Source organism: Pan paniscus, chromosome 6 (genome assembly GCF_029289425.2).
Source record: "Pan paniscus chromosome 6, NHGRI_mPanPan1-v2.0_pri, whole genome shotgun sequence".
NCBI lineage: Eukaryota > Metazoa > Chordata > Mammalia > Primates > Hominidae > Pan > Pan paniscus.
The window spans coordinates 185,213,629-185,240,554 of NC_073255.2; the positions used below are offsets into that span (position 1 = coordinate 185,213,629).

At 43.1% G+C, this 26,926-nt stretch overlaps 1 pseudogene; it reads left to right on the plus strand.

Annotated features, from left to right (window-relative positions):
* Nucleotides 1-10,319: 10,319 nt before the first annotated feature.
* Nucleotides 10,320-10,772, plus strand: LOC100970110 (huntingtin-interacting protein K-like; annotated as a pseudogene).
* The last annotated feature ends 16,154 nt before the right edge of the window (nucleotides 10,773-26,926 follow it).

Sequence of the window (26,926 nt, forward strand, 5' to 3'; positions counted from 1 at the left end):
TTGAAAGGGCAGCTAGGCAGTATCAATCCAAATTTAAAACATGCATATCCTCTGACCCAATTCATTCTTTAGAATCTATCCTAAAGAAATGTTTACTGCTGGGTACAGTGGCTCACGCCTGTGGTCCCTCAGCTACCCTCACCTACCTGGGAGGCTGAGGCCGAAGGATTGCTTGAGCTCAGGAGTTCAAGGCTGCGGTGAGCTAGGGTGGCGCCACTGTACTCCAGCCTGGGCAAGAAAGCAAAACCCTGTATTAGCAAAGGAATAGGAAAGAAGGAAGGAAGAAAGTGTGACAAATCTGAGTCATCATAAGAGGATATGGTGAAATAAATTAAAATATATCCACATTATGGGATATTAAGCCATATTAAAAAGGAATGAGATACATCCACACTTACCTCCAAGATATACTGTTCAGCAAAAGAAGCAACTTTCATGATAATGTATACATGTAAACAAAAATATGCTCTAAAAGCTGGAAAGGATGTAGCTCAACTGTTAATAGTGGTTATCTCAGGCAAGGGGAGGAGGCATGGGGGAAGCAGGGGAAGGTAAGAGTGGGAGGAGGAGAGGTTTGTATTTCATCCTATAGTCATATATTTCTAGAACCATTTATGATGGCAATGTATTACTGACATAATTTTTTAGATAATGAATGTTATGGGTTGTGGAAGGATAACTTGCTGGAGATTACCCAAGTAGTAAAAGCAATTTACATTGGGATTCAAACTCGGGTCTGACTAATTTTTTTTTTTTTTTTTTTTTTTTTTTTCCTGCGACATAGTCTTGCTTTGTCGCCCAGGCTGGAGTGCAATGGCATGATCTTGGCTCACTGCAATCTCCACCTCCCAGGTTGAAGCAGTTCTCCTGCCTCGGCCTCTCAAGTAGCTGGGATTACAGGCTCCTGCCACCACGCCTGGCTAATTTTTGTATTTTTAGTAGAGATGGGGGTTTTGCCATGTTGGCCAGGCTCGTCTCAAACTCCTGACCTCGTGATCCGCCCACCTTGGCCTCCCAAAGTGCTGGGATTACAGGCGTGAGCCACCACACCTGCCCCGGTCTGACTAATTTTTAAAACTGTAGCCTTTGCAAATTATCATTTACGTCACTAATCATCCAGGACTGCATTTGCTACGGGAATGTTCTTGAGGATGTGTTTGCCACATCTGTCAGGAAGAAAATTCCTTTAGAGTTAAGGGCTGGTGACCGGCTTTGCCTCTCCTAAGACACTGGTATGGTTTGTTTGTCTTTTCCTCCAGGACAATGAGAATTCTGTACGAAAATCTAACTGCTTATCTTGATCACCAAGAAACTCGGAGTCAAATCTACCACCTAACTGTCATAATCTGGTTTCATGGTAGGTCCTCAGTCAAGAAGTGAGTGACAGTAAAGTCCAAGTCCACGTCAAAATAGGACCTGCCGAGTCAGACTCAGCCTATTAGACCCTATCTCCTTTAATCCCCTCGGAAAATGTCAGGAGCTGTTCTAACAGCAAATTCTCAAGCTTGAGTATGCTTAAGAATCACCTGAGATTAATCACTAAAAATACAGATTCCCGGCCAGACACGTATCCTGGCCAGGCACGGTGGCTAACACCTGTAATCCCAGCACTTTGGGAGGCCAAGGTGAGTGGATCACCTAAGGTCAGGAGTTCGAAACCAGCCTGACCAACATGGAGAAACCCCATCTCTACTAAAAATACAAAAAATTCGCCAGGCATGGTGGCACCTGCCTGTAATCCCAGCTACTCGGGAGGCTGAGGCAGGAGAATCGCTTGAACCCAGGAGGTAGAAGTTGTGGTGAGCCAAGATCGTGCCATTGCACTCCAGCCTGAGCAACAAGAGCAAAACTCTGTCAAAAAAAAAAACAAAACCCTTCAAACAGATTTCTGGGTAGACATTCTCAGGGTTTAACAAGGAAGTGGGCTAATTACTTTTAATTAGTTGTGGTAGAGTAGAGTAGGGGAAGTGGTTATCTCTGTACCCAAGTTTGACTTGAAAGGCCACACGGGTAGATGTATCCAGCTTTTGAAGATTCCCTCAATCCACCTCTGCAGGTGCACACCCTCCACCCTAGTTCACCAGCCTTGCTGATTTGGGTCCTCAAAACAAGATGTTCTGCCCTCTCTTCCCTTTCATCTCCTCATACCCAAATCCTGGCTCTGAGGGATTTTGACCCTGACCTCATTTATTTGATCTTTCTCCTTACCTTAAACTTGGTAACTTCGGCAGTTTGTAAAGTTAGAATCTCTGTTTGCTTGCTCTGTCTTCCAAAGCCTTTCTTCTTAGGGGTTAAACATCAATTGGCTCCTAAATATACCTGGAGTTTACAGTGCTCCTCCCTCACTGGAAGAGGGTTTTAGATGACAGTGATAAGGGGGATAGCATAGTTCTCAGCTGTGGCTGGGCTTCTTTTCAAAGTGTGTGTGTGTGTGTGTGTGTGTGTGTGTGTGTGTGTGTATGTGTGGTCCAGCTCCCACAGGTGCACGGCCCTGAGTCTCAAAGTCACAGTGCTCATACCCAGTGTCCGATGAGGACTGACAGTCTTAGAACTCTCTAAATGCCTTTTGCTTTTCCTACAAATGACTGTGAACTCAATCTACTGGCATAACATAGGAAACTGAAAAGCCTCAATCTCAGAGGGATAATTATTTAAAAGCTAGAGCTCATTCCATCCTTAGGGTATGAGTCCCTTATCTTTGTAACTTAATTAGCTGGAATCCAATGAGCTTAATTGATATATTAGAAACAGAAAAATAATCACTAATATGATTTATTACAACTTGAATTGAAAGCCTAACTCTATTCCTTCTGAACTATAATTAATTTGTGTTTGTTGTTAAATATGAGTATATTTTGAGTATATCAAAATACATTAGAGGCCGGTCGCAGTGGCTCATGCCTGTAATCCCAGCACTTTGGGAGGCTAAGGCAGGTGGATCACTTGAGGTCAGGATTTTGAGACCAGCCTGGCCAACATGGCAAAACCCCATCTCTACTAAAAATACCAAAATTAGCCGGGCATGGTGGCAGGTGCCTGTAATCCCAGCTACTTAGGAGGCTGAGGCAGGAGAATTGTTTGAACCCAGGAGGCAGAGGTTGCAATGAGGCGAGATTGTGCCATTGCACTCTAGCCTGGGCGACAGAGTGAGACTGCATCTCAAAAACAAAAACAAACAAAAAGAAAACAAAATACACTAGAGATCTGAAGACACATAATGAGGTTGCAATTAGGTATGCCAGGGGGCACTATGTCGCAAAGCTTACGTTTTACTCTTACTTCTGGCTTGGGACGAAATTTTGAATGAATTTTTTTTAGCATAAAATCGTGTCTTTTAAGGGTTTTATATTTTCATGGTACACTTCTCATTTTTTTCTTCATCTTCGGTTCATCATTGGCCCATCTTTTCCCACTCCTTTTCACTCTACGCTACTTCTCTCTTTTTTTAATGTTTCTCTTCCTCTTTAGTAGTTTCTCTCCTCATTTAACCTTTCCCTAAGTCCAGGATAAAACTTTTGCTTTTTGAAATGACATATATGCTAATTACTGTAAGGTAAGATATACCCAAGGTATCAAGAGAGCACATGTGCTGAAAATGATATCCATCAATATGCACAGAGACCACATTTTCTGAGCCAAAATTGGCATATGTGTTCCAGTAAGTATGAGGAGGTTTTGGCAAGCAGCAGAATAAAATTTTTAAATTGAGACTAAATGCAATAAAATTCAGGTATCATAGTCTTGGTACCTGTATCATATGAAGAAGATCTCAAATGCACCAGCTCGTGCACTTAAGAGACTCCTCATACAGCCTGCCACGGTGTTTCTTCACTTCTTGGACATAAACCTCCTAACATTAGTGTCCTTCCTCTAGGTTATACAATGAAAATGAGTGCATTGTATCTACAAAGCCCTTATTAAATGAATATATTTACCTTGGCAAGAAGGGACCTCTCTTGCTTTCCTTATTGGTTCATTGGCATAAATTGGTTTATAGTGCTGTCTTGGGAGGCTCAATGACCATATCTAGAGCATGAAACTAATATATATTAATTGGGGGAACAGAGAAGATAGGGGGTACACAGCAGCAGAGGACAAGGCAAGGCCAGTTGGGGTGCCTAACCATGAAGCCAGGAGTGAGGAAAGAAAGATGACCTTGGGAGGGGACTGGCCTGGCCCCAGAGACCATGTCACTCTTTGGCCAAGTTGCAGGAAGAAAGTTATTCGTTTTTCTTTTTTGCCCTCTCCGTCTCTACCCTCACATCTTCATCATCTTTCTGTCCTCCTATCTTGTCTCTCTCTGCCAGATTTGTGTCTTAGAAAAAGAGCTCATAGATTTACAGAATGATGGAGCTTGGAAGGGAACTCCAGAGTTATCTCCAATCTCTTGAATGAACAAATCATTAAGGAGCCTGGAGCCCAGAGAAGTAACATAACTCACCCTGCTATAAAGCGGCAGAGGCTTATCTTGAAAGTAGCCCAACAGTCAAGGCGTTTTCATCAACACCGTGCTGCCTCTCTCTGGAAGAATTTTTAGGACAGTGAGAAAATAGTAACAAAACATTATACCCTGTCAGGAGAGACAAGAGGGAAGGAAATGAGTGGCTTATAGAAAAAAGAAGAGGGGGCCAGGTGTGGTGGCTCATGCCTGTAATCCCAGCACTTTGGGAGTCCAAGGCAGGTGGATCACGAGGTCAGGAGTTCAAGACCAGCCTGGACAACATGGTGAAACCCCGTCTCTACTAAAAATACAGAAAAAAAAATAGCTAGGCATGGTGGCAGGAGCCTATACCAAGCTACTCGGGAGGCTGAGGCAGAGAGTTGCTTGAACCCAGGAGGCGGAGGTTGCAGTGAGCTAAGATTGAGCCACTACACTCCAGCCTGGGTGACAGAGCAAGACTCTGTCTCAAAAAAAAAAAAGGAGGGGTGGTAATAGGAAGAAGAAAATAGAGTAAGAGAAAAGGAGAATAACAAGATGGATGGAGAGGTAGAGACATGATGCCACCTTCTAATAAGCCTCTGCTGCTAAGCTATTTAAAATAATGCTGTGGATTCCACTCCTTAGGTATTTACCCCAGAGAAATGAAAACAATACACCAACATATTTGTATAGTTAGGTCCATAGGAACTTCATATATAATATTTAAAAACTGTAAACTGACCAAATGTCCATTAAAAGGAAAATGAACAAATTATAATACATCCATATCATGGAATGCTGGCCAGAAATACTGCCAATATACCCATGAACATGGATGAATCTCACAGACATCATGCTGAGCAAAGATAATCAGACCCCAAAGAGTACATACTCTATGGTTCTAATTATGCAAAGTTCTAGAGCAGATGAAAGTAATTTGTAGTGGAAAACAATCAGAGAATAGTAATTGTCTGGGGTAGGTGGAGGCTGGTGATCCTGATAGGGATTAACTTGGAAGAGGCATGAGGAGAACTTTCTGGTGTGATGATAGTGTCCTGTATCTTGACATGGGTTTGGGTTACACACATGAATACACTTGTCAAAACTCGTGGGAAAATATACTTAAGATCTGTGTATTTCATTGTGTATAAATTTTATCTCAAGAGAAAAAAAAACCACCAAAAAAACCAAACCCTAGTTAATGGTATGCGCGTTCAAGTGCTTAGAGCTGAAGCTACTTGCTTTGAAATGCATCCAAAAAATAAGATGGATTGATGGATGGAGAGATAGAAGATATGGGATAAATCAGGCATGTATATTAAAATGTTAGTTTTATAGTCCAAGTGTTGGGTATATGGGCAGTCCTTATAAAATTCTGTCCACTTTTCTGTATGTTTAAAATTTTTTATTTTAAAATGTTAAGGAAAAACTTACTAAAGGACATAGTACATGATATGGTTTGGATCTGTGTTCCCACCCAAATCTCATGTCGAATTGTAATCCCCAATGTTGAAGGTGGGGCCTGGGGGGAGGTGATTGGATCATGGGGGCAGTTTCTCATGAATGGCTTAGCACCATTCCCTTAGTGCTGTTCTCATGATAAAGTTCTCACAAGATCTGGTTGTTTAAAGGTATGTGGCACCTCCCCCTTTTCTCTCTCTCTCTCTCTCTCTTTTTTTTTTTTTCGAGACAGTCTCACTCTGTTGCCCAGGCTGGAGTGCAGTGGCGCAATCTTGGCTCACTTCAGCCTCTGCGTCCTGGGTTCAAGCAATTCTTGTGCCTCAGCCTCCCAAGTAGCTGGGACTACACGTGTGCGCCACCAAGCCTGGCTAATTAATTTTTGTATTTTTAGTATAGATGGGGTTTCACCATGTTGGCCAGGCTGGCCTCGAACTCCTGACTTCAGGTGATCTGCCTGCCTCAGCCTCCCAAAGTGCTGGGATTACAGACGTGAGACACCATGCCTAGCCCCCCTTTTCTCTATTGCTCCGGCATCTGCCATGTAAGATGTGTCTGCTTCCCCTTCTTCTGCCATGATCTTAAGTTTCCTGGGGCCTCCCCAGAAGCCACTATGCTTCCTGTACAGTCTGCAGAACCATGAGCCAATGAAACCTCTTTTCTTTATAAATTACCCAGTCTCAGGTATTTCTTTACAGCAATGCAAGAACTGACTAATACAGTACATAAGAAGGAAGAAAGGTTAGAATGGCATGCATGAGGATTTTTAACTGGAATTGTCCCTTAACATAGGTGTGGAGAGAGATAATGAGGATAAGGAAGGGTGGGACATCAGAAGATCAGACACTTCCATCTCACCATTTTATTTCAGGCTGCTCTGTTTGTCTTTTACAAACACACAAACAGCTGGTATTTCCAGAGGAAGCTCTAGAACTGTCAAGTCAAGCCTCCTAAGCTCCTCCTCCAGTCTTTTTTGCATACCTTCCTACCTGCCTTTTCTGCCTTTCTCATATTCTGCACTACTCATGGTCAAACTGTGGTTGGTACAACCTTAATATTTTTATCGATTGTCATAACCACGGGTCATTCACTTTTCCAAGTGATCTGTATGCTACATTAACTTCTGCTCCAGTCAGACACTGAGTTCTAACAGCTAGTGTAAGCAACAGCTCAGCATGTGGATCTGAGCTGGTCCTGGTTGAGTTTTGATGGGCAGAATTACCTTGTGGTTTGAGCTCTGGGACGTGGGACTTTCAGTGCCGAAACCAGAATGAGTTAGTCATCCTATCATTGGCAGCTGACAACTCACATTCATAACAGTTCAAGTATATTTCTAAACTAAGATAGTGAGTTAATTCAATGTATTTTACATTTTACTTAGTATCGTATATAATTGTTTTTAATGCGTAAATATCTGATAATGTTTAAATCAAATTCTGTAGATAAAATGCCCTGAAACACAAACTGTCTTACCAAAAATTGGCTGGAAACCCACATATATTTATGATATAGTTCATGAGAACTAACACATGTAAATGAAGCAAAAGAGTGTGGTCTGGCCTCAGGTATGTGCTGTTCACTCGTGGGAGGCCCCAGGCCCCACCTCGGATGGCTCAGGGCATGAGCCCAGACTCTACCCTTGGGCTGTTACTGTACTGCACAGCTCTGCTAAAAAAGAAAATATAGCTTTCCTTTGATTGGTATTTTTCTTTTTCATTACGAATTAAGGCAGCAATACTGATTTCTAGGAATCAAATGTAAAAAGCATTATCTTTTCTTTAAAATCAAACTCATATAGCTAGTTATGTGTATTGTAACTATTCAATAAATAGTCACAGGGATGACAAAATTCAATGTAAGTTGATAATAGATCGCTCCATTAAATTCCTCTTTCGCCCAGGCTGGAGTGCAGTGGCGTGACCTCGGCTCACTGCAACCTCCACACACCACCCCCCCGCTGCCACAACCATTTCCAGTGATTCTCCTGCCTCAGCCTCCTGAGTAGCTGGGACTACAGGCACCCACCACCACACCCAGCAAATATTTGTATTTTTAGTCAAGACTGGGTTTCGCCATGTTGGCCAGGCTGATCTCAAACCCCTGACCTCAGGTGATCCGCCTGTCTTGGCCTCCCAAAGTGTTGGGATTACAGGCATAAGCCACAGCACCTGGCTGAAATTCCTATTTGAAACATAGCCTACCATCTAATGAAAAAGAATTACTAACTCCATACTAATATGAGACACTTTTTCTGTGGATTATGGTAGCAAGTAGTACTCATGTAAAAACACCTGGTCTCCTGGCTTTATTTGTAATTTTTTTTTTTTAAGACAGGGCCTCACTCTGTCATCCAGGCTGGAATGTAGTGTTGCAATCACGGCTCACTGCAGCCTTGACCTCCTGAGCTCGAGTGATCCTCCCACCTCAGCCTCCCAAGTAGCTGGGACTATAAGCACACGTCAGCACACTCTGTTCATTTTTGTATTTTTTGTAGAGACGAGGTGTCACCATCTTGCCCAGGCTGGTCTCAAACTTCCGGGCTCAAGCGATCCAACTGCTTTGGCCTCCTAATGTGCTGGAATTACCGGCGTGAGCCACTGCACCCGGCCATCTCCTGGCTTTAAATATGGGAAGTGAAATATACATTTTGAAGGAACCTGTAGATGCTCCTGTACTTTCCCCAAGCCTGGATGACATGGATGGTTTCTTTCCAGTAGAAGACCAATAAAATACTCAGGGGTAAAGGACATAAGGCAGATGCCCCGGCACCTGAATGCCTGGTGTGCCTAAGACATCCACCTGCCCTGACTCATTTCACATGGAACAGCAGGACCGGGATGTAAATGAGAATCGCATAGTGCTTGGCTTGTAGCTCTCCTGAGGAACTTCCCATGTTGGTTTCTCATCCATCACACCCTGAATGTGTGATGTTCCTTTATGCCTCTGAGTTTGTAGGTGCTGCACCTTCTTCCTAGAAACCCTGGCCACCCTTCATCTGCTGTGCAAATCCCTAGTCATCCTAAAGACTTATCTTAAACAACACCTCCTCCGTGAAGCCTCCCTAAAGTGTTCAGCTCGTGCAAGCAGAATGAGGTGCTTTCTCTTCTGCTCCTCCAAGTTTCTTGATCATTCTATTATAGCACATGAATAACACCAAAATTATCTGTACACATGTCTTTCTCTGCACTAAACTGTAACTTCGTGAATGTGCACATGGTAGACATCATAGTCAGGAAGCTGCAGGAATGAATGATTATATCTATTTATGTTGGTCCTTTTTCTCCAGTTCCTAATTATGTGCCTCAAGAATATGGGTACAGGTTGTTCTTATTCATTTCCTACACCTTGCAAGTTATAACACATTGTCTTGTACATAGGCAAAAATAAAGACTTGAATGAATGAGATGTCATAGCAATAACCATATCTGCAAAACTGACAAAAGCTTATTTCAACTTCCCCTGTGCTATTTGAATCCAGAATCCATAGTATTTTTCACTCAAAAAGGAAAATACCAAAGTTCTCAAAATAGAAGGAAAGAATAAAGAAAATAATAATACTACAAAAGAAATAAAACAAAAGGAATAAATAGCAATCACTAAAGAATTTTCCAGATTTGTGTAAGATAAGAGGAGACTAAGATCCAGACCACTGATGGCTTTAAAAGTCACACACTCTGTGCTGACATACTAGAGGTGTCCAGATTTTCAGGACCTCAGGAACAATTTTGACGCCCAGGCCTCTGGCCAGATTGAACTGTAGGTGGAGCCTCTTTATGTCATCTTTTCTCCACATCCTGGCTGTTTTTTTTTCCCGCCCCTATTCCTCACATACAGAGCTGAGGGTATAAACTGGCAGCCCAACCCACAAACCTGTTTACTCACACAGTGGTTTTATGTTTTTAAATTAGCTGCCAATATGGAAAGAGTGGGGAAGTTCGCATAAACGTTCCCAACTTCAGATTCCCAACTTCCCTTAGAAAATCACATCTGGACAATCCTAGGCCCTCATTCCCATGTGGCAGTGATCAGCTGAGCTGAGTAACAGTGGTCCCCATTCAATGAGGACGGCCTCTCCAGGGCCATGGTTGCCTGCTTCATCAATCCCCTTCACCCTCCTCACCCACTTAGGCAGCCGAGTACGCGCCTCCGGTGCACTGGAAACCTCAGGCAAACGCCCAGCGTGCAGGGCTAGGGTTGCATATTGACGCAGACTCCAGGCTCTCCAGGCTGCTGTTGACCGTCCTAGTCTTCCACCAGGCCCCATGGAAAACTTGTATAAGTCATTGCCCCTCTCTGGGACTCAGTTTCCTCATAAGCCAACTGCAGATACACAAAAGAGTTCACAATCATTTATTTATTAAAGTACCAATAAATTCAAACTTTCTGAGTCTGCATCCAAATGTCTCACCTTGCCCATAAACTTTATGGCTGATGATGCCCCTAAAAATGTAGGTTTTTTAAAAAATGTAACCTTTTATTTGTCGCCGTGAGATGGGGCTTATGCGGCGGCGTGGTGAAATAGATGCGGCGACCGAGGGGGATGTGGAGCTGGAGTTAGAGACTGAGACCCGTGGCCCAGAGCGGCCTCCCGAGAAGCCACGGAAACATGACTGACAGCGGTGCGGCGGACTTGGAGCGGGTCACCGACTATGCAGAGGAGAAGGAGATCAGAGTTCCAATCTGGAGACGGCCATGTCTGTGACTGGAGACAGAAGGTCCCGGGAGCAGAAAACCAAACAGGAAGGGAAGAAAGAACTGGCAATAGTCAGTATCAAGAAGGAAGATGTGGAGCTGATAATGACCGAGATGGAGATATCTCCAGCAGCAGCGGAAGGCGGCTTGCGGGGAACACATGAGCAACGTGGTAGAGGGGCTTATTGCTCTAACCAACTGATGCGGGCTTTCTCAGATATACCTACTGGATTAATTTATGGCAATAAAATTTTTTTGTCTTTAAAAAAAAAGTAACCATTTTTAATGACACTGACCCTTGCCCCCAAAGCCATGAGGAGGTCACCAGTGATCTCCTAAGTACCTAATGATCCCCTGTCTTTTCTCAGTTCTCACCTCTGAAAGCTACCAACATTCCATCCTTCTTGAAACCTTCTCCTTCACTGGCTTCCATCAGTATCTATTTTCTGGATGGCCTGCCTCTCTCTGACTACTCCTGTATTTTCTTCCTTTTTTCTTTACCAAATATAGAAATTCCCTAATGTTCAGTCCATCCTCCAACCTCTTTCCCATGGCTATTCTCTTTTTCAGAAAATGTACTCACTACCATGGCTTTAGTCACGGACTCTCTGTGGGTAACTCCTCTCTCTTGAGCTCGAAACCACATTGTCAATGAACTCTTACCATTTCTTCCCTGCACCCCATCCTTTACTCGATATTGGCATGTCCAAAAATATTAGGCTGGTGCAAAAGTAATTGCAGTTTTTGCCATTAAAAGTAATTACCAGGAGAATCGCTTGAACCCAGGAGGTGGAGGTTGCAGTAAGCCAAGATCGGGCCATTGCACTCCAGCCTGGCCAACAGGGCGAGACCCTACCTCAAAAAAAAAAAAAAATTTCCTTTGCACCAGCCTAATAAAATATCTAAATCCAAACCCAGTGGGGTGGATATCAACTGTTTCTGTCTGCCCTGCATTTCTGTTTTCACCGGAGATCTACGAAACTGTCAATCAAAATTTCCTACCTGGACTAAATGGAGGGAACGCAAACCAAAGCTTCACCATCAGTGTTACCCCATCTTCCTGTCCGCAGTGATAGGGCCAAGGAGTAAGCACCTGCCCTAAGTGGGATTTGGCATATGGAGACGAGAGGGAGTCGTCTTAGATCATGAACTGTGAAGATGCTGCGGCTGTCTTCTCTGGCCACATGGAAGCTTCAGAGGGAAGGCACGGCACCCAAAGAAAAGCAAACCAGAGCCCCCGAGTGCCTAGGACCAGGAGCGTCCAAAGCCCGATGCAAGACCCTGGGTCTCACTATTAGAGCAGTAACCAATTCCATTTGTCCATAAGCTAGTTTGATTGCATTTTTGTCAGTCATCAAAAGAGCCCTCTTGGCCAGGCACAGCAGTTCACACTGGTAATCCCAGCATTTTGCAAGGCTGAGGCAGGAGGATCGCTTGACCCCTGAGCAACATAGTGAGACCTTGTCTCTACAAATAATTAAAAAATTAGCCAGGTGTGATGGTGTGTATCTGTAGTCCCAGCTGCTCAGGAAGCTGAGGCAGGAGGATTGCTTGAGCTTAGAAGGTCGAAGCTACCGTGAGCTATGATTGTGCCACTGCACTCTAGCCTAGGTGACACAGCAGGGCTCTGTCTCAAAAATTAAAAACAAATAAAAAAAGAGCCTTCTTTTATTACCTCATTCTCCCAGCGTATTAGTCCATTTTCATGCTGCCGATAAAGACATACCCAAGACTGGGAAGAAAAAGAGGTTTAATTGGATTTACAGTTCCACATGGCTGGGGATGCCTCAGAATCATGGTGGGAGGCGAAAGGCACTTCTTACATGGCAGCAGCAAGAGAAAATGAGAAAGAAGCAAAAGCGGAAACGCGTGATAAACCCATCAGATCTCATGAGACTTATTCACTATCACGAGGATAGCATGGGAAAGACGACCAGCCCCCATGATTCACTTACCTCCCCCTGGGCCCCTCCCACAACACACGGGAATTCTGGGAGATACAATTCAAGTTGAGATTTGGGTGGGGACACAGCAAAACCATATCACCTAGTTAACAGGTCATAAATATTGAAGACATCTTTAACTCTCTCCTCTCCTTTCCTCCAATATTCAATTTGCAACCAAGTCTTGAAATTCCATTTCTATAATCATTGCCACAATTCCAGTCTCTTCTCAACCTCATTGCTACTATCCCAAGCTAACAGCCTCATATACCTTTCTAAAGACTTTTGCAGTAGTCTACTAACTGGTCTCCCACCTCCAGACTCTACCCACCCCTGAGACCACTGTTAGATCCATTTTCCTAAATCGTAAGTCTAGTTACCTAATCCCCCTTTTTAAAAAGTTTCTGTGGGTATCCATTGCATCCAAAATAAGAAAAGATGTCTGTCTTCCTTTGCTGGGGCTGCCATAACAAAGTACCACAGACTGGGTGACTTAAACAACAGAAATGGATTTTCTCACATTTCTGGAGGCTGAGACCAAGGGTCTTCAGGGTTGGTTTCTTCTGAGGCCTCCATCCTTGGCTTGCAGATGGCTGTCTTCTCCTTGTGTGTTTTCATGGCCTTCCCTCTGTATCTGTCCGTGTCCCAATTTCCTCTTCTTAGAAAGACACCAGTCACCTGGAATTACAGCCTACCCCAATGACCCCATTTTAACTTAATTACCTCCTTAAAGACCCCATCTCCCAATGCAGTCTCATTCTGCAGAATTGGCAGCTACAATCTTAGCACATGAATTTGGTGGGGCAATGGTGGAGAGACACAATTTGGCCCATAACAATTCCTCATTCCGATTTCTGTTTTTCTTTTTTTTTGAGATGAAGTCTCACTCTGTTGCTTATGCTGGAGTGCAGTGGCGCAATCTCGGCTCACTGCAACCTCCACCTCCTGGGTTCAAGCAATTCTCGAACCCTGCCTCCTGAGTAGCTGGGATTACAGGCACCCACCATCATGCCTGGATAATTTTTGTATTTTTAGTAGAGATGGGTTTTACCATGTTGGCCAGGCTGGTCTTGAACTCCTGACCTCAAGTGATCTACCCACCTCAGCCTCCCAAATTGCTGGGATTACAGGCATGAGCCACCACGCCCAGCCTTCTCAAAATTTTTTTCTTTTCTTTTCTTTTTTTGAGACGGAGTCTCATCCTGTGGCCCAGGCTGGAGTGCAATGGCACGATCTCAGCTCACTGCAACCTCCACTTCCCAGGTTCAAATGATTCTCCTGCCTCATCCTCCTGAGTAGCTAGGATTACAGGCGCCCAACACCATGCCCAGCTAATTTTTGTATTTTTAATAGAGACAGGGTTTCACCATGTCAGCCAAGCTGGTCTCGAACTCCTGACCTCATGATCTGCCCACCTCGGCCTCCCAAAGTGTTGGGATTATAGGCGTGAGTCACCACACCCAGCCTCAGATTTCTTAATATGACTCCAAATTAACATTTTCAACCCTACCAAATTTATCTGCTTGGAATAGGCATTCCCTTCCTATCTCCATCTGATATCTCTGTTCATCAGAACCCTTCCCATCCTTCAAAGTCCTTCACAAATGCCCTGTCCTCTAAGCTGTCCTGCTTTCTGGATGGGACTTTCTCTCCCATTCCTTTTGAGCAAGACATCGGTTGCTTTGTTCATCCCGCATCCTCACATTCCTTTGCCTTCCCCTGCCTTGGGAGTGAGACTTCTCTCCACTATAGGTCTGATGGAGCTTCCAGGTAGAGAACCCCTGGCCACAAGTGTGAACAAGCTCAGCCAATCATAGCCGATCTTCTGGGGATTTGCTCACACCAGACAGAAGGTGGTTGGAACTGAGTCATTTGATCGTGGCACCCTCGACGGCTCTTGCGTTCTTCTTGCTGCAATCCTCAGTGCTGCCTGGTTCCTGTCATTCTCAAAGCATCTGTTAAGCTCTTTTTTCTACTCAGTGAGTTACCCAGAAGGCTTTCAATAAACCCATTATTTTTTCTGACTGGAGTTAACCAGTATTCATTTCTTTCATGTGCAACCAAAGAGCGCTATTAATATACTTTGAAGCCCCAGAGCACAGTGCTTTTTCATCTCATAACACACCCTATTTCTGCCTTGTATGGAACAGCTTCCATGATTTCCCCCACATTACTTCTTTCCCTCTTGCTTTTCTCTACATTCAAGCAGCTGGTCCACTTTGTGCTCATTGCCTTAGAGGGGTGTGAGAGAGCAGAAAAGAGAGAAAAAGAAGTTTCCTAGTAACAGAAACACCCCACAGCACAGACAACTGATTTGGAAGCAAACATTATTTGTAATAGTAAGATTCTCTATGTCACCTGCCCAATCTTCCTGGACCAAAGGATTCTCAGAGTTAGAAGCAAGAAGGAAAGATGGAAGCAGATTCAGAGAGCTAAAATGCTCACTGGTCCTGGAGAGAAGCAGCATTTTCTCCTGTGCCCCTGGTAGAACCTGAGGGAGGTAGCAAGACTCCATAAGGAAAATGGATGAGTGCTGTGTTTATGCATACTGCAAAGAGGCACACTGGTTGCATGTAACCCAGAAAGGCCTAGAAGTAGCAGAGAGAATCAAAAGGTAGGTCCTGAAGGGACCTTGCAGAGGGAATGAGTGTGTCCCCATGGCTGCCTGCACGAACAGATAATACAGAACCACAGGGGCAGTGATGTCTCAGCAGATCGTGCTGACAGATGACAATGAGGACCAAAAAGCACCCCCTCCTGATGGCTTCGGATTATGTAAGCCCCTAGAATTAGTCATGACCCAAAAAATGGTGAGGACCTCAACTGAGCTTATTCCAACCCGGTAAAAAAGTAGGGCTCAAAACAGATATTAAGTTGTTAAATAAATAGAGAGAGAAATTGTTCTTTCTTACCTGGGTTGAATACTAAGATTTATTCTCCCAATATACTTATTTATATACCAGTCTTGCCCTTCCTGTTAGACAACAGCACAGCAAGGACTGTCTACAGTAAACTGCTGTCACGGTAATTTATGCAAAGTACAAGCTCAGTGACTATGTCTTTAAGTTGAGTTGAATTGAATCAAGTAACGATTCAAACTTGAAGTTTACAGCAGGGTTAGATTACCAATATCAATGGGAGGTTTATTCTTGGTTTCTGGGAAGAGTGCTGGATATTTTGCACATTTCTATGAGAAAATGAAAGAGTTGTATCCATGATCTGGGAACATCAATGGAATTTGCTTCTCCAGCATAACGGGGGTTGTTTGGCTCTAGTGATTAGAAGGAATGAAAAACTGAAGCCCAGAGGTACGACAGTTTACCCAAAGTAACAGAATCAGTGAGAGAGTTGGGGCAAGTATCCTCCTCACTCTCCATTTACCCCATCTGGCTGAGAGTCCATGTCCTACCCTTCACCCAGTCTCTTGCAGACCCTCAACTCATTCTTGCTTCATTGTTTTCATTGTCCATCCTCCCCAGCCACCTGGCAACACCTCAACTCAGATTGAACCAAGGTCTCTGATCTTTTTGTACACCCGGGCTGCTGGGCTCTGCTTGAGAATATCAGACAACCACACAGGTTGGTTCCACTAGAAATTCATAACTGCCAGACTTGACTGGGCCCTCGATGCTGCCAGCAATCTAACAATCTTTCTCTGTCCACGCTCTCCGAGTTTCCATTCTAGTTATTTCACAAGTTTGTCTACTCTCCTCAAACTTCCGGTCCCACTCCATCTCCCCTTTCACTCAATGCTACTAAGATGAAGTCCTCTGACGGGAAAATGCTCAGATCCCCACCACCAAGCCTACATGTATATCTGCATCCACACTCACAAGGAGCACGTTTCCCCTCACAGTCTGAGGGCAGGACTTCACTCGCGCTCTGAATTCCGCCCCTGCCCAAAACCCCTTGCCTTGCATTGCCCCTCTCTCTGCTCCATCTTTCGCTTCTGAAGCACTTGCTTATCTTCAGACTTGAGTCGATGCACATAGATGGTTCCTATTTTAAAAATCAAACACACTTCCGCGGCCCTGTGTTCCCCGCTGTTCTCTTCCCACAGCCGCCTCACTGCTCCCTTCTTGAGTTATTCACTCTCGTCATCTCCATTTCCCACCACAGTCTGGCGGGTGCTTCTGGTCAGCTAGAGTTACTCTCACCTGGAACCTCATTGTTGTCTATGGTGAGCGTGTCAGTCCTCACCTTGCTGACAGCATTTGACCCTGTTCAGCGGTCCCCTTCTTATTCTATTTATTTATTTAGAGACAGAGTCTCACTCTGTTGCCCAGGCTGGAGTACAGTGGCATGAACACAGCTCATTGCAGCCTCTATCTCTTGGGCTCAAACAATCCTCCTGCCTCGGCCTCCCAAGGAGCTGGGAGCAGTCGTCCTCTTCTTGAAAACATTCTCTTATTGATTTCTGTGACTCCACATTCCTCTGATTTTCTCAAATTTCTCCAGCCACATTGTCAGCCTCTTTTTCCAGCTAATTTTCTTATATCCATTCCTTAATGGTGTCCCTTGGCATTGGTATCTTCTCTGATCACCCCAAATACTGTCCCTGGGCAATTTCATCCACTTCTTGGCTTCAATTACGTTCATATTGAGGTCTCTCAAATCCATACCTGCCAGTCCTGGCCTGGGTCCTGAGTTCTGCGTCTATAACTCTACTGGACATCTTCACGCGGCATCCCCAATTCAACAATGCCTAAAACTAGACTCCTTATCTCCATGTCCCCCCACCAAAAACAAAACCAAAATCCTCCTTTTTTTCCTCCCAGTCAAAGGCAACATCACCCACCCAGTCATCCTCCTGAACGTCTTCTACCCTCATGGTTCCCAAATGTAGTCAATCACTGGATGCTCTCAAGTCAACTCTAAATGTTCCTGAAATCAGCCTACCGCTGGAGAGAAAACTGTAGGGAAATGGTTAAACTTGCAGTTAGACAATGGGGCTTCAAATCCCAAATCTAGCCAGGCAAGTGGCTCATGTCTATAATCCCAACATTTTGGGAGGCCAAGGTGGGAGGATCACTTGAGCCCAGAAGGTCAAGACCGGCCCAGGCAACATAGCGAGACCTAAATGAGCTTGGCATGGGGGCACATACCTGTAGTCCCAGCTACACAAGAGGCTGAGGTAGGAGGATCATTTGAGCCCAAGAGGTTGAGGCTGCAGAGAGCCAGGTTCGTGCCACTGCACTCCAGCCTGGGCAAGAGAGTCAGATCCTGCTCAAAAACAAACAGATAAACAAAAAATCCCAGATCTACTTACTTGGAGATGCAAGCAACTTAGCCTTTCTATAGTTTCTCCATTTATAAGATGTATGTGGTGATAATACAGCCTTCCTCATGTGGATGCTATGAGGATTAACTGAGCTCGTACATAGAAAGCACTTAGAAGAAGGTCAGGCACGGTGTCTCATGCCTGTAATCCCAGCACTTTGGGAGGTCAAGGCGGGTGGATCACCTGAGGTCAGGAGTTCAAGACCAACCTGGCCAACATGGTGAAACCCCGTCTCCACTAAAAATACAGAAATTAGCCAGGCATGGTGGCAGGCACCTGTAATCCCAGCTACTCAGGAAGCTGAGACAGGAGAATCGCTTGAATCCAGGAGAAGGGGTTTGCGGTGAGCAGAGATCATGCCATTGCACTCCAGCCTAGGCAACAAGAACAAAACTCTGTCTCAAAAAAAAAGAAAAAGAAAAAAGAAAGAAAGCACTTAGAAGAGTACTTGGCACATGGTCAGTGTTACCTCTCCTTATAGTCCTCACTGCCACACACTGGTAGCAGCCACCCACTGGTAGCAGCCACCCCCTCTTCTGTTTCCCGGCTGACCGATGCAGTCTGCTGATGGGCTTTCTGTCTACGACCCTGCTCCCCTTCCAATCTGGTCTTCACGCTACCTTCAAAAGGATTTTGTTAAACAAAATTTGTTCATGTCACTTCCGTACTAGAAACTTAACAGTGGCTGCCCATTGCCCTTAAAACAAATTTCAGATTTCTGATGACGGCTTACAAGATTCAGCATGACCAGGCCTCTGCATGCCTTTCCAAGCCGATCTTCCGCCATTTCTTCTCAATTCCTTTTCCAGCCACACAACCATTTCCTAAGACACAACTTGCCCCTTCTCACCTGGGCCTTCTCACCTCTGGGTTTTTGCAATGCTGGCCACTGTGCTGTGAACACCCTTTCTTTACCTCACCTCAATCCCTCACCTACCTGGGCTGTGCCAACCCCCGCTTATCCTTCAAGTCTCAGCTAAACATCGCTTGTTTGAGGAAGATAGGCTTTTGTGAAGGTTAATATTAAGTGTCAACTTGACTAGATTGAAGGATGCAAAGTATTGTTTCTGAGTGTATCTGGGTGTTTCTGGGTGTTGCCTCTCCCAGTGGGAGAGGCAGACCCATCCTCAATCTGGGTGGGCACTATCCAGTGAGCTGCCAGTGCGGTTAGAAAAAGCAGGTGGAAAGGAGGTGGAAGAACCCGACTTGCTGAGTCTTCCGGCCTTCATCTTTCTTCCGTGCTGAATGCTTCCTGCCCTTGAACATCACACTCCAGATTATTCGGCTTTTGGACTCTTGGACTCACACAGTGGTTTGCCAGGGGCTCTCAGGCTTTTGGCCACAGATTGAAGGCTGCACTGTCCACTTCTCTACTTTTGAGGTTTTGGGACTGAGACTGAGCCACCACTGGCTTCCTTGCTCCTCAGCTTGCAAATGACTTATTGTGGGACTTCACCTTGTGATGGTGTGAGTCAATTCTCCTTAAGAAACTCCCTTTCATACATTCATATGTCCTATTAGTTCTGTCCCTCTAGAGAACCCTGACTAATACAGATTTAGCCTCCCAACTTGGAGAATGCCCCATCCTCTCCCGGTCCGTAACATTTACCACTGGGCTTTGTCATTGTCTATTTGTCTGTTTCTCACTGCAGATGATGAGCTCTGCTATCTTTTATAATTGCTTTTATTGCCTGTCTCCACACTAGAGTCTGAGCTATTTGGGAGCAGGGACTTCATTTGGTCCCCATTGCGTCCCAAGAGCCTAGAAGTGTGCCTGGCACACTGAGTACCCTCTCAGTTAATATTTGTTAAATAAACTAAATGATGCCTAGGCTATTATTTTCCCAACACAGATGTGAGGTTTTTAGGTTGAAAAAAATGTATATTATAATTCATTTTGGAAATTGAACGCCCAGCAAATCTTCTTAAAATAATATAATCTGTTCTTGTTCAGAGACCACTCACCTTGAGAAACCTTGTACAATCTTCTCAGGTGACATCTCTGCACTTGATCATCTCTACTGTAATATATCTTCATGGAATGGGCTCCAGAGACCCTTAACCTTGAAGCAATCTTAGTTCATCTCTCTATAGAAAGATTTTTATATCAGAAAGCCTGTGGGCTACTTTAACATGAAATAATGACCTTAATCACATTTGACAACCCTTTCTACTTAAAATTATTTATGAGATTCAAGCGAGTAGTTAGGAACTTAATGACCGATCTCACTTTAAATGGTCCTTCCTTCCTAATGCTTTTGCTATAATGACTTGCAACATAAGGTTGACTTTGTTGGTTCTAGAAAGTAAGAAAAAGACTTTCCTTCATTTAAAAATGTTATTTTAAAAATTTCTTTCCTTAAGCTAAAACAGATGAGATTCAAAAAGGGCATATGTCCCTAATTATTATGATTAAGCATTTATTCTTTTCACGTTAGTGTTTGGGCATCTTTTGGTCACCCAGTCCTGTTCTCTCTTCTTCTCTTTTTTCGCTTTCCTGCCTGCCACATTTCCTGATGGCAAAGAAAACAAATAATTCAAAAGAGAAAAGTACACAATATATACAGATACACAAATGTAGAGAGAGGGATCTTGCAATATAATCATATATGGGGAAAGAAGGATTTGCAGCAATGTCAATATAATCTATTAGTGTATATGTGTGTGTGTATGTTTATATGTATATGTGTGCATGTATGTGTATATATGTATATATAAAGACTCAGTTTCAACATGCTTATCATATCAATTTCCAGGGTCATCTTCATAAATGAGTAAAATTTTAATAGATGCATATGAACACATGTATGTATGTGTATATACACATATATACACGCATACCTGTATAAATATATACACATATATACACGCATACCTGTATAAATATATACACATACATACACGCATACCTGTATAAATATATACACATACATACACGTATACCTGTATAAATATATACACATATATACACGCATATCTGTATAAATATATACACATATATACACGTATACCTGTATAAATATATACACATATATACACGCATACCTGTATAAATATATACACATATATACACGCATACCTGTATAAATATATACACATACATACACGTATACCTGTATAAATATATACACATATATACATGTATACCTGTATAAATATATACACATATATACATGTATACCTGTATAAATATATACACATATATACATGTATAAATATATACACATATATTCCATATTATGTGCATATAATGCATGTATATATACATATGTATACCATGTAATATACATATATGAAATAAACATGTATTTTATATACATATGTAAGCTATGTAATATATGTACATAAAATACATGCATTTTATGTACATATGTATACTATGTAATATATGTATGTAAAATACATGTATTTTACATACATATGTATACTATGTATTATACATACATAAAATACATATATATTATGTACATATGTATAATATGTATACTATACACATATATTTTATAATACACATATATTTTATGTTGATATATGATATATATTTTATATATGTGTACCATAGAGTATACATATATATGTATACATGGATTATATATACATTTATAAATAACAAATACACATTTATATATGTACTGTATGTATGTATACCTATACACACATACATATACAAACACAATACATATATTAATATATTCATATTATTTATAAATAGATGTTTGTGTGTATTACCTGTGTGTATTATACACACATAATATGAATATGTGTGTGTATATAAACCCATATGTTCATATGCATCTACAAAAATGTTACCCACTTATGAAGATGACCCTGGAAATTAATAGATGTACTAAGTATTTATGCCCCTTACAAAACTACACCGCCATACACATTTGTTTGAATTTTTAACATTTAATAACTCCAACATTTCTCCAAAGGAAATGTTAGTAATCTTTTTGTTTGGCCTAAATGTGGTACTTTTCCTTTCTTCCCAAAAACTCTCATGTTAAGCCAAAGTAAATGAAATGCCCTCTAGATTTGGGGCTAATTCCTTGACACCACCTGAAAAACCTGGAGACACCCCTGCATGCTTTAAACAGCCCAGAATTCCTGCTGAGGTGCGTCTTGCGCTTCTTACACCGTGTGCTCTCCACCTAGGCTGGACAGGTCTCCCTGCAACGCTGCACTTCATCCTTGTCCCAGGGGACATAAGGCCTTTTCAGAAGAAGCTAAGGTCTTTCTTACTTACCACTGTTGCAAGAAGAATTTGAGAGCTTTCTTTTCTGTGAACTTCTGGGCTTCCCTGCTCTTCCAAAGATCGTTCTTTCGCCATGCCCAAAAGCTGGCAAACTGTCCACCGTGAGCTGTGTGACACAGAATCTGCAGAGGTGGGGAAGGCCATGGCCAAGGCTCTGTCATTTTGATAGAGTTTTGGAAAAGATGTCTCTTGTCTCTGCTCTTCTTGGGAAAGTGATGTGTGAAATGAAAGCAAAACAGTATATCGGTAAAATAGGCACTCTCCACAGGGGTTTGAAAGCCACCTTAGTAGATAATGTAACAACAATGTGGCTCACACTTGTAATCCCAGCAATTTGAGAGGCCAAGGTGGGCAGATTGCTTGAGTTCAAGATTAATCTGGGCAACATGGCAAGACGCTGTCTCGACAAAAAATTTTAAAAAATTGGCCATGTGTGGTGGTGTTCACCTGTGGTCCCAGTTACTCAGGAAACTGAGGTGGGAGGGTCACCTGAGTCTGGAGGTAGAGACTGCAGTGTGCCAAGATCATGCCACTGCACTCCAGCCTGGGCAACAGAGCGAGACCTGTCTCAAAAAAAAAAAGCTCTGCTAAGCATAGAAAGTGCTCCAGGGAGTACCTGGATTCAGTGTCAATAGAATGTCCATGCCACCTACAAAAATAGTAGTTACAGTGATTACAGCACACAGCACATAATCTAAAGCAAGGAAAAGCACTTACATTTGCCTCTGTGGAAGCAACCAACAAGGCCGTGGGAAAATGAATAGCACAAGGCAGACACACAAACCCCTGGGAAACTGAGAGAACAGCAGGATGACCTAAAGAAATCCAACAATGAGTATCAAGTGGTAATTTGACGTGAACAAATGTAATTTTCAAATAAATTAGCAAAACCAGAAAGAGAAAAAAAGAAGGAATGGAGAAGCCAGACATCTTCTTCCTCCCACTTGCTAATGCCCAACTGTCAACAGGCGGCCATCCCTCCACTCCCTGTTCCCTGTAAGGGCTGCTCTCCCGCTGAGTCCAGCTCTTCAGGAGGGAGAGTGGAGCTTTCAAGTGTTTCTGCAAACTAGAAGACCTGCGTTTCTACCACATTTTATTATTAATTAGGCATGCTAATTAATCAATCCAAAGCACATCACTTTCCTTCCCTGTACCTCAATTCCTCTCTGTCAACTAAGGAACTTGGACTAAATTATCTCTCAGCTTCCTTTAGCTTGACTGTTGCATGCTAACTTTCTGAGTCACCTTTCATAAATGTGGAAATCTAAAGCCACTATTGTTCCAGTCTTGAAACCATGTAGTAAAAATGTTTTATCAGTTTAATTAAAGTATCTTTTCTACCGAATACAAAAGTAGAATTGGGGAGAATCTAAAAGTAGATTTACCAGTAGTCAGTACTATGGAAAGGGAAGATCTTGCAAGTTAATATCCTACTAACTAGATCTTAAGTGGATCTTAAGAAAAAGGAGGCTGGGCACAGTGGCTCACGCCTGTAATCCCAGCACTTTGGGAGGCCAAGGTGGGTGCATCATGAGGTCAGGAGTTCAAGACCAGCCTGACCAAGATGGTGAAACCCTGTCTACTAAAAACACAAAAATTATCCAGGTGTGGTGGCAGGCACCTGTAATCCCAGCTACTCGGGAAGCTGAGGCAGGGGATTGGTTGAACCCAGGAGGCAGAGGTTGCAGTGAGCCGAGATCACACCACTGCACTGTAGCCTGGGCAACAGAGCGAGACTCAGTCTCAAAAAAAAAAGAAAAGAAAAAGAAAAAGGAACCAGGAAGGGAGTTTGCAGAGCAGCTTATCTCACTTTAGGAGTTCTGGAAGCAACAGATGTCACTATTAACAATCCCTTTTTCCTGGCACAGAGTTTGATTGTTAGGATATTCTGGGAGAGACTGGGAGGGATGGATCATGGAAGACTCTTAATTCTGTGTGCGTGTGTGTGTGTGTGTGTGTGTGTGTGTGTATAATTATTTTTTTGAGATGGAGTCTCGTTCTGTCACCCAGGCTGGAGTGCAGTGCTGTGATCTTGGCTCACTGCAACCTCCGCCTCCCAGGTTCAAGTGATTTTCCTGCCTCAGCCTCCCAAGTAGCTGGGACTACAGGTGCATGCCACCATACCCAGCTAATTTTTGCATTTTTAGTAGAGGAAGTTTTCACCATGTTGGCCAGGCTGGTCTCAAACTCCTGACCTCAGGTGATCTGCCCACCTCAGCCTCCCAGAGTGCTGGGATTACAAGGGGCAAGCTACTGCGACCGGCCTGTATATCTATATGTGACTTAAGTCACATGTTATCATTGGATTCATTAAAATAAGTTAAATAAAATTGATGAAAGGTAAAATTTCCACAATGAATGTTTATCAAACTTCTTTTGGGTTTATTTTGCTCAAGGGGGAGCTCTCTAGTGTAATCCTGTTGTAAACAAGCGAGTTATAGAGAAACGCCACACTTTGAGACAAATTATGGAGTCCTTTATTAGCCGGTGACTGAGAAACAGCTAGCGCTCAAAATTCTCTCAGCCCTGAAGAAGGGGCTAGATTCTCTTTCATACTATGGTCTAAATAGGGGAGGGGGGTTTAACTGAAGCAATTTTACAGAAGCAGAATAGGTAAAAAAGTTAAAAAAATTAATTGGTTATAGAAGCAGTTACAAAAAAATAAACAGTTCCAGGTGCAGGGGCTTAAATTATCACTAAGAGATAAACGCAGGGGCCTTAGGTGCCTTCCACCGAGCACATTCCCAGGAGCTGCTGATACAGCCTGCCTCAATATCTTATCAGCAGGTGCATTCCTGGATGTGCTTGGAGTGAGCTTGCACTAGTTGTTCCCTTAAGGGGGCTATGGGGGGCTGCAAGTGAAGAAACTAAAATGGAGTCTGTCTGGCTCTCTCTGCTAGGAGAGAGTCACTCAGGTTAAAACAAGGTAGGTTATCACAATCCTACACCTCTTCTTCCCTGTCCATCAAGAAGAAAGACAAGATCTTAAAGATCACAGCCCTATCCCTCTCTGTCAAAAAGAGGGGAAAACCATAATTATTCCCTCAGGGAATTTTCTCAGCGTCTCCTCTGCATTTCCTTCAGTCAGCTTGCTTACTCCATGGAAATTTGCACTTCTCAGTGGTTGTCCAGAAAATAGCCATTATCTTACTAAGGTCAGAAATATGACAGAAGTTTTTGCCTAAGCAAAATAAGAGTCAGAAAGACAAACAAAAGGCATAACTGAAATTCACTAGCTAGTCTTTCAAAGAGAGCCTTAAACGAATTTGTCCTCTTCTGCCCTCTCGCTGATTTTTATAAATTGTTGGCAATCTTGTTTGCCACCAACTGTACTAAAGGGGAAGAGGGGAGGGAAGGACTTACCAGACTTAATAATACTAATATTTCTACTATCTGGCATAGCAGAAGCTACTAGAGATCTCTATTTTCTGTTTTCTATTATTACCCATTTTCTATAACAGAGGTCAGCCTCTGGGCCAAATCCAGCCCACCACCTGCTTTTGTAAATAAAGTTTTATTGACACTGATATGGTTTGGCTTTGTCCCCACCCAAATCTCGTCTTGAATTGTAGCTCCCATAATTCCCATGTGTTGTGGGAGGGACCCAGTGGGAGATAATTGAATCATAGGGGCGTTTTCCCCCACACTGTTCTCATAGTAGTGGATAAGTCTCATGATAGCTGATGGTTTTATAAGGGGAAATCCCTTTCACTTGGCTCTCATTCTCTCATCTGCCATCTTGTAAGACATGCCTTTCACACTCCACCATGATTGTGAGGCCTCCCCAGCCATGTGGAACTGTGAGTCCATTAAACCTCTTTTTCTTTATAAATTACCCAGTCTTGGGTATGTCTTTATCAGCCGCGTGAAAACTCACTCATACAGTCACACAACCACGAGCATTCATCTGTGCAGTGTCTATGGCTGCCATCGTATGGTTACAGCAGGGTTAAATAGTTGAGACAGAGGCTATGTGCCTCACAAAGCCTAAAATATTTACTAACTGGCCTTTTACAGGAAAAAGATTGCCAACTCTTGTTCAATAATAATAGAACACACAACTTTAAGCAAGGTGCATGGCTGCCTAGAAGACAGGACTTACAAGTGGAAATTGTGGGCCAGGCACAGTGGCTCACGCCTGTAATCCCAGCACTTTGGGAAGCTGAGGCGGGCGGATAACCTGAGGTCAGGAGTTTGGGACCAGCCTGGCCAATGTGGTGAAACCCTGTCTCTACTAAAAATGCAAAAATTAGCTGGGCGTGGTGGCAGGAACTTGTAATCCCAGCTACTCAGGAGGCTGAGCCTGGAGAATCACTTGAACCTGAAAGGCGAAGTTTGCAGTGAGCTGAGATCCTGCTATTGCACTCTAGCCTGGGAGACAAGAGTGAAACTCTGTCTCAAAAAAAAAAAAAAAAAAAAAAGTAAGTGGAAACTGTGTACAACTTCATCTCGAACCATAAGATGAGCTTGAGAATAGCAGTCATGCACAGCAGAGACAAGGGGTGGGACCTGCTTGGTCCCTACACCATGGAGAACCATGTTAGACTTGGACATTCTGCCAGGATTTCTAAATGGGAGGAAAATAAATTTTATTTTGGATTTTAAATCTCTCACAACTAAATATAATCCTAATATGTTGGGATATATCCATTTTTAACATAAAATGTAGCAAAAGCTAAAAATATCTTTTTATGTATCTTCCTCAAACAAAAACACATGGCATCTGCATTCAAGTCAAACAGACATTACCAAAGCTATTCAAAATAATTCCAAATAAGTAAACTCCAGACCATTCAGTAAAAGTATCATTATAGAGAGACGGGTGTGCTCCTCATTTGCATCTGAAGTTTTGTTTCTACATGTTATAATTTCTCAGC